Source organism: Condylura cristata, unplaced genomic scaffold, assembly GCF_000260355.1.
Source record: "Condylura cristata isolate star-nosed mole 26May11 unplaced genomic scaffold, ConCri1.0 scaffold00024, whole genome shotgun sequence".
NCBI lineage: Eukaryota > Metazoa > Chordata > Mammalia > Eulipotyphla > Talpidae > Condylura > Condylura cristata.
This window is the reverse complement of record NW_004567125.1, coordinates 21,213,291-21,221,110: the sequence shown is the minus strand read 5'-3', so window position 1 is coordinate 21,221,110 and position 7,820 is coordinate 21,213,291. Positions and strand designations below refer to the sequence as shown.

Sequence of the window (7,820 nt, the reverse complement as noted above, 5' to 3'; positions counted from 1 at the left end):
CCACCACCAATTCACCTATGCACCATCACCATAGTCCCTTGAGTTCTTCATTCCCCTGTTTTAATCCTTTCCTCTCTCCTACAGAATGACTCTGATTTATAGTTGCCTATTAATTTTGTTTTTTAGTCATTGTTATTTTTTCCCTAATCCTTATTTGGTTTCCCTATGTCCTTCATTTAAGTGAAACCATCTGATATTTTCCTTTTCCTTCTGACTTATTTCATTGAGCATAAAATCATTTTTGTTTTCCAGGTCCTCTTATTACCATATGAATTTTAGAGTGACCTGTCAATTTTTACAAAACACAATGGGATTTTGACTTTGATCACCTCATTACCAATGGGTGATTTGTTAACTTCTTTGTCTTTATAGCACCTAGCAACCAAGGGGTTGGGAGAGGGAAGAATGGATCTTTACACATAGATTAAGGTGGAAGTCCAAAGGTAGAAGTCCAAGTAAACTGCATTTTCTCTATGACTTGAAATAGCTCTTCAAGGTTTTTGGAATTCTCTTTTATATCCTAGAATCAGGCATGTGCTAGATCATACTCTTTACTGCCAAATCCTAAATTATTCCTAGAAAAGTGATCCATTTCCTTTTGTAAGGTGCTTCCTTAACATTTCAAAAGTTCTGAAAACCTACAAAACTAGCCATGTCTTTACTTGTCTCATTAAGCAAGGAACTGTGGAAATTATTTGAATAATTAATATCCATGCCGGTTGAGGCAAAGGTATTTGTCTCACGTGCAATTACCTATTAGCTTGCCCCAGTTCTTTGCTTTTTGCGTGAGGCTCTGTCCTTTATTGTATTGAGGTGTTAAGGCCCTTGGAAGATCTCACATCTTCAGTGAAGGTGAGTGGCCTTTTCCATCTGTCCCTTGAGTGTCCTAAGACCTCTTTCCTCTTCTACTTCAGGTGCCTTAGAAGAAATGAAACAAAACCCTCCACCTCCCCTCTCTGACAGACTGGGCTTCTATCTCCTGTATATCTTTGAAATTGAGGGGTTATAAGTGTACCTCCAAGCAGCTGTTGCTGTGTTTTCATGATGGGTGAGAAATTAACTTTGTACCCAGTGTTGTTGGACTTTCTTTTCCCTCACAAGTCTGGTCTCAGAAAGAGCATATAAATCTCCAGATTGCTGTGCTAACCTACCTTTGTCTTTTTCAGCTCCTTTTATTTCCTAATTTCCCTTTCTACCTCACTTTGTGGCTGACCTTGAATTGAATACTTTGTTGGTTGTTCTAGAGCCCTTCACAATGGTAAGCCAGAGATTCTTACTTCTTATTGCATTTTTCCCACCTATGTTTCACCCCTAATCTATAAGAAATATTTTTAAAAACATATTTTCTTGAACAGGACACGATAGATAATGTCTGAAGAATGGGAGCTGACAGAGGCATGATTAACTTTTGGAAAGTTATTGCTTTTTATGTGTAATACCAGTTTCCTTCCTTCTTTCACAACATTTGTCTGTACGGGTATCAGTCCATCCTCACCTGTAGACGATAAAAGCAGTAGCTGGAAGTATGAAAGAGAAGAGGAGGAAACTTAACTCAATCATTTAATTGACTTTTATGTCCTTCAAGGTATTTCCATTTTCTCTTCCCTCTTCCCTAAAATGAATAAGGTAATGACTAGTTGTTAAGATGCTCTCCAGTTTCTAGAACACACTCACACATTCTGTTTCATATTATTTTCAAAACATCATGCAGAGTAGGGAAGACCAGTAATACTATCAACTGTGCACACTTCCTTTTCTTGCTTTCACTTTCTACATTTATATTTGGCATCAAGATAAAATGAACTTTAAGCTAACTTTTGCCATTTTGCTCCACATTAAGGAAAAACTAAATCCTGGCGACCTGAAGTATCTTGCTAAGGGTCCATGGATAAACATTAAAGAGTTAGGTCTCAAGTCCCTGCTGTTAATATAATTTTTAAAGAAATTTTACCTTTTTTTTGGTGTACAGGTGAATGTAGATTCACATGCACCTGCAATAATTAATGGAAAGAGATCTCTTATATCCTTTATTCAGCTTTCCTCAGTGATAGCATCTGCCAAAACTATAACATAATATAAAAGCCAGAGTGTTAACACTGATCTAGTCAAGATACAGAAACTCCATCACCACGTGGACCCAATTGGTGTCCTCTTTTACCTACTGCTTAACTTCTGCAACCACTAATCTTCATTTCTATACAGTTGTCATGTCTTGAATATTATATAAACAAAATCATATAGTATGCAACCTTTTGGGATTCACTCCTGCACTCAACATAGTTACCTGAAGACACATCAATAGTTTGTTTTCTACTATTGAGTACTGGTCCCTTGTAATAATGCCTCACCACAGTTTAACCATTCACCCATTGTGTATGTATAGTTTGGCATATAACAGTTAAAGATGCTATAAATATTCATGAAGGTTTTTGTGTGACCATAAGTATTCATTTCTCTGGGATAAAAACCCAGGAATGCAGTGTCTGTGTTGTTTGGTGGTTGCATAGTTCACCTTTTGTAAGGAAGTAATAAACCTTCCCAGGGTGGGTGCACCAATTATACATTCTCATGAGCAGCACATGAGAGATATTGTTTTCCACATCCCTGTCAGCCTTTGGTGTTGTCACTATGTAAAATTTTAAATAGATGTGAAATGATCTCATTGTGGCTTTGTGTGGGCATTTTTCTAATGGCTAAATGATGTTGAAAGTCTTTTCATGTGCTTGTTTGTCATCTATATATCTACGTTAATGAAATGTCTTTTGTCCATTATCTAATTGCATTCTTGGTTTTTAAAATACTGTTCAGAATTCCTTATATATTCTGGTTACTGATTCTTCATTGAATATGTTGTTTTCACATTTTATAGCTTGTCTTTTCATTCTCTTTATAAGACCATTTGAAAAGCATAATTTGAAATTTTTTATGAATTTCATTTTATCATTTTTTTCTTTTTTTTTTTTAAAGATTTATTTATTTGTTCATACAGAACTGGGGTACAGGCCAGAAGCTCAGGGGCGGTGAGAGGCTTCACCAGAGACAGAGCGGGGAGCAGAATAGGCAGATCGACGAAGTACACTGCTGAGGGGAGCAGCGGGCGGGTCAGGAGAGGTCTGCCGCGCCATGTGGTCACCTCCGGGGCAGGGGGGAATCGAACTCATGCTGAAGTGGCTTTAGCTTCTCAGTGTTGTGCTTTAACCCGCTGCGCCACCAGGGAGGGCCCAATGTTTTCTTTTATGTATCATGTTTTTGGTGTCAAATTAAGAGTTCTTTTCCTAGCTCTAGATTCTGAAGATGTCCTTTGTTATTTTTGAAACACTTCTTCATTTTATACCTTACAATTAGTTGTATGATAGACTCTGAATTATTTCTGTAGAAGGGATGAGATTATGGTCAATATTCATTTCTTTTCTGTTTTATTTTTCTTCTATATGTCAGTGAATATACAGTTTATCCCACACTGTTTCCTTTATAAAATTTCTTTTGGTCTTTTGTCAAAAATAGTGGACATATTTATGTGCATCTATACCTGTATATTCTCCAATGTTCTAATGATTCATTGATTGATGTGTCTATTCTTCCATCAATACCAAAATCTTGATTACTAGGGTTATATACTGATCTTAGAATCAGGTAAAATGATTCCTCTAATTTTATTCAAAATTATTTTTAGCCATCAAGTTGCATATAAGTTTCACAATAGCCTCATCTGTATGTACAGGATATATATATTTCTATAAAATGCATTAAACTTCTATATCAACATGGGAAGAATTGGCATCTTCACTATGTTGATTCTTTCTGTTCATGAACATTGTATGTCTATAACTTTTCTAATTTCATCAGCATTTTTCAGTTTTTAGCATAAAGAGCCTGTATATTTTCTTAGATTTTTTGGTCTGTTTCCACAAAGAAAGCCCTTTATTAATGTGTGGTGCCACAATGAGAGAACAGCAGTTAATATTGCTAAGGAAACCATCTCTTTGAATGGCAAGTGAAGGAAGGTTATATGAGAAAGGAGGCAGCATGAGGATGTGAGGGATGCAAAAGGTTTCTTTATTCTAGGATCTTGGAAGTGGCCAGGCAGTTTAGGGCAGTCAGTCACCAACTATGGATGCATTTCTGGAATAGTTGCTCTCTTTTGCATTATCAAGTTAAAATAGCCCTCCAATTCATTAGGTATTGATATTATCAGCATCCTAGATATCTAACACCAACACAAAATTAAGAAATGCTTAATGAATTTGTACATCATATTTGCATAAAGGCCATACGATCTTTATAATTCCAACTTTAGATCTGCCAAAACAAGCACTTCTTCCATGTTTTTAATGATTAAAAATGGTATTTTTTTAAAAAAAATTGTGTTTATATGTTCATTGCTAGTATATAATTCTGTAATTAATTTGTGTATGTTTTCAGATTTCCTAGCCTTGCTCATTGTCTCATTTCTATAGCTTTTATTTATTTATTGGGGCATTCTATGTCTTTGTTTAAATTTTACATATTTTTTTCATTTGTTATAGTCATATTTACTATTGATAAATGAAACAATTTTAATGATAGATGCTTTAAAAATAGATAATGACATTTCATTGGGAGATAATGAAAACACCCATTATCAATAATGGCTTATATTATCTTTATTCACTGACATGTGTTTCTTTGCATGCAGAATGACTTAAATTTAAATCAGGCTACTTTAGGTGTTATGTTATGTGAAACTAGTTCTTATTTGAAGTCTTGTTTTTAGTTGGTTTCTTATGAAACTCCTCTAGAAGGGGAAGGACACTCAGAAATTAAGGACTCTCCACGCAAACATAATTGACAGATCAGTGGACATCCCCTTGTTCATTCTGTGCAGGGGTAAGAATCATAGTTTCTACTTATATCTCTCTGGAAATGGAAATTCCTCATTACTGCTCCTTGCATGGTTTCTAATGTGAGCATATTGCAGTTGGCCTTTTCACATTGTGAGCAGTTTGAAAATGTCCTAACTCTTTAATGGGACTCTCTTGACACTGCTCTAATGGTGACACAGTTTCCTTGGTGCATCTGTGTGGAGGTGGAAGCACCAATGTTTTTGATAACATGGTAGAAGGGGAAAGAGGAACTCATTACCACCCAACAGGGATGCAAGTGCTTGCTTCCTGTTCAGATACTCCAACATCACCAAATTGGATGAGTTAGGGTGCCTTGTAATAGCTTCATCTAGCCTTACTTCTCGGCCTTCATTATCATGGGTGGGTTTGGGTCTTAATTTTACCTATTGTGTCTTGGTAGACTAATTCCTTGCTTAAAGAGAGCTGACTTTTCCTTGCACTCCTTGACATTTCCAAGTTGCTTGTTGTTTCTAACAAGTCTGTCTTGTTCTCTTTTCTTTTGCTTACTTTACATCTCAGTTTTTAGTGAAGATTACTCAGAAAATAGTATGTCTTTAATATATTACCACAACTTTCCATATACTTTAACAAAATTTAAACTTTCCATATACTTTAGAGTGTGTTCCTAATTTACTTCTTTTACAAATTAATAGTTCCTTATTAAATACCTGGATCAATACTTTTAAAACTACAGGCTGTGACCCATTAGTGAGTAATAAGTCAGTCTTGACTAGCATTAAAAATTGAAATAAGGGCCCTCTCTGGTGGCATGCTGAGTTAAAGTGCTTCACTGCAAAAATAGCTGCAGCTGCTTCAGTGCAAATTTGATTCCAGACCTGGGAGGTGACCCACATGGTATGGTACATCTCTCCTGTTCCACTGCTCCACTCAGCAGTGTACTTTGTCAGTCTGCCTGTTCTGTTCCCCATTCTGTCTAGTGAATCCTCTCACAGCCCCTGCACCTCTGACCTATTCTGTATGCATAAATAAATAAATCTTTAAAAAATTGAAATAAAATATGAGTGGAAGAAAAGCACATTGTATGTAGTAAGGGCCAGACTTGTTGCAGTGTTTTTGATGTGTGTGTACTTGTGCGTGGTGTGTGCTCATATATATGCATGTTTATTTATACTGAGTTGCAAAGTAGAGTGTAGCTTTGTTTTTTCCCCCTCAAATAGTAATGTTTTTTTATTGCATCTTAAAGATATTTCACAAATAGATCCAAGAAATCATCCAGATCTTGCTGTGTCTGTAGCTGTTCAGTTACAGACTTAAATCTTATTCATCAGCCTGCTGAACTGTTCCTTTTTCAGAAACATAGATGCCATCCAAGAATTTCCTGATATCCTTCTTTTTAACTATTGTGGTTTGCTAAATCAAAGCAGCTGAATTTGGTACAGGTTCAATGTTGTTTCCTCAAGAATTAACTCAATTTTCTGGGCTTAAGATAACAAACAAGCAATGCCTAACCTCATCCAAATGATACAAATGCCCTTTTTGCCCAAGAAACTTCAGATGTCAACAAGAGACCCATTCTCTTGAATAACAATGTTGATGGGGGAGAGAGTACACATACATTTCATCTTATAAAGGAAGCCAGGTACAGTACCCTGGATTATGTTCTACTCATGATTACAGAGTATAAACTATAGCAGTTCCTTTCTATTTGCCACCACTTACCAAACTGGAACCTCTTCCTTTTCTTTCCAAAGACTTTGAGTTTGACATTGATGCGATTGAAGCCCCTCTACAGAAACCTCTGGGGCCCTTTATAATAACATTTTCTGAAATGTGGACAGTCTGATCGCTCAGACCGGTCTTCATCCCCATACAGGGTCTGCAAAAAGAACTCAATGTAAGGGGTATCTAATTGTGTGTTACGGAGCTTAAAAGTCTCTCAGAAGGGAAGGAATGGTAAGAGAAAGAAAAGAGTTACTAAGCTGATTTCGATGAAGGCCCCTGCTACTCAAAGGCTCTGGTTGGGTTTGGGTATTATATGTGGCTGGGTCCAGATAGGACTAAAGTCTCATGTTTGTTGTTTCTAACTCAGAACTGCTTACCTATTGGTTGAAGATCTAGGGCTCAGTGTTACCATGATTGGCTCCTAAGCTGAGATGCCCCTCTCAGTCCCCAACCTTGGCAGCAAGTGGGTTCATACAGCTAATGTTCAGAGGAGACTCCCATGTACTCTCTAGACATAGCTTCTTCCAAGTGTAGTCTCAGGAAGAGAAAGATTAGAGCCATATTCAGCTCAGCCCCAATTATTTGGGTCTCTTGGGTTAAAAGCAGTCTTTCTGGGTATGGCTTGTGCTTTCTAGGCACTGAATGAGAAAGATGTGGTAGGGAAAGACAGGAAATAAGAATTTTGGTGGGAAGTGTATAGTGCTATTCCTTGTCGGGGAGGTAAAGATCAAAGACTGCAAGACAAAATAGTAGTAAATTGAACTTCAAGACCTATGTTACTGTAGGATAAGCAGGATAAAAGGTTGAATGTATAAATTGGGTAACTCTAAAATGGCCAGAACATCTTAAATTGCTTGCATTTTCCCATATCACCTCACTTTCACAGACATCATACAAATTATTCATGCATGTGATCCCATGCAGGGGGTTGTGTGTGTCCTGGAGATTTTAATAATGAATGTTGCATGTCTATTTTGGGCAGGCTCAGGATTTAGACCCAGGTAAACTGAGTCCAGATCCAGCATTCCTCCCATTCTGCCACTTTGGCTTTTTGTGAAATGGAGCAATGAGAGAATAGTAGCCAAACTTTATGAGAATTACTCTTAAGTCTTAAAAAGTCTTTAGGATCCACTGTTGATATGTAGGTCAGTGAAAAGGTTTCATGATATAGCACTCTTTCTGCAGCCTGACTATTTAAAGAAAATGTATCTTCCCTAACAAATTTTATTGGTTAAAAAAAGATCACCATGAAAT

At 36.8% G+C, this 7,820-nt stretch overlaps 1 pseudogene; it reads right to left on the bottom strand.

Annotated features, from left to right (window-relative positions):
* Nucleotides 1-6,161: 6,161 nt before the first annotated feature.
* Nucleotides 6,162-6,707, bottom strand: LOC105854024 (annotated as a pseudogene).
* Between the last annotated feature and the right edge of the window lie 1,113 nt (nt 6,708-7,820).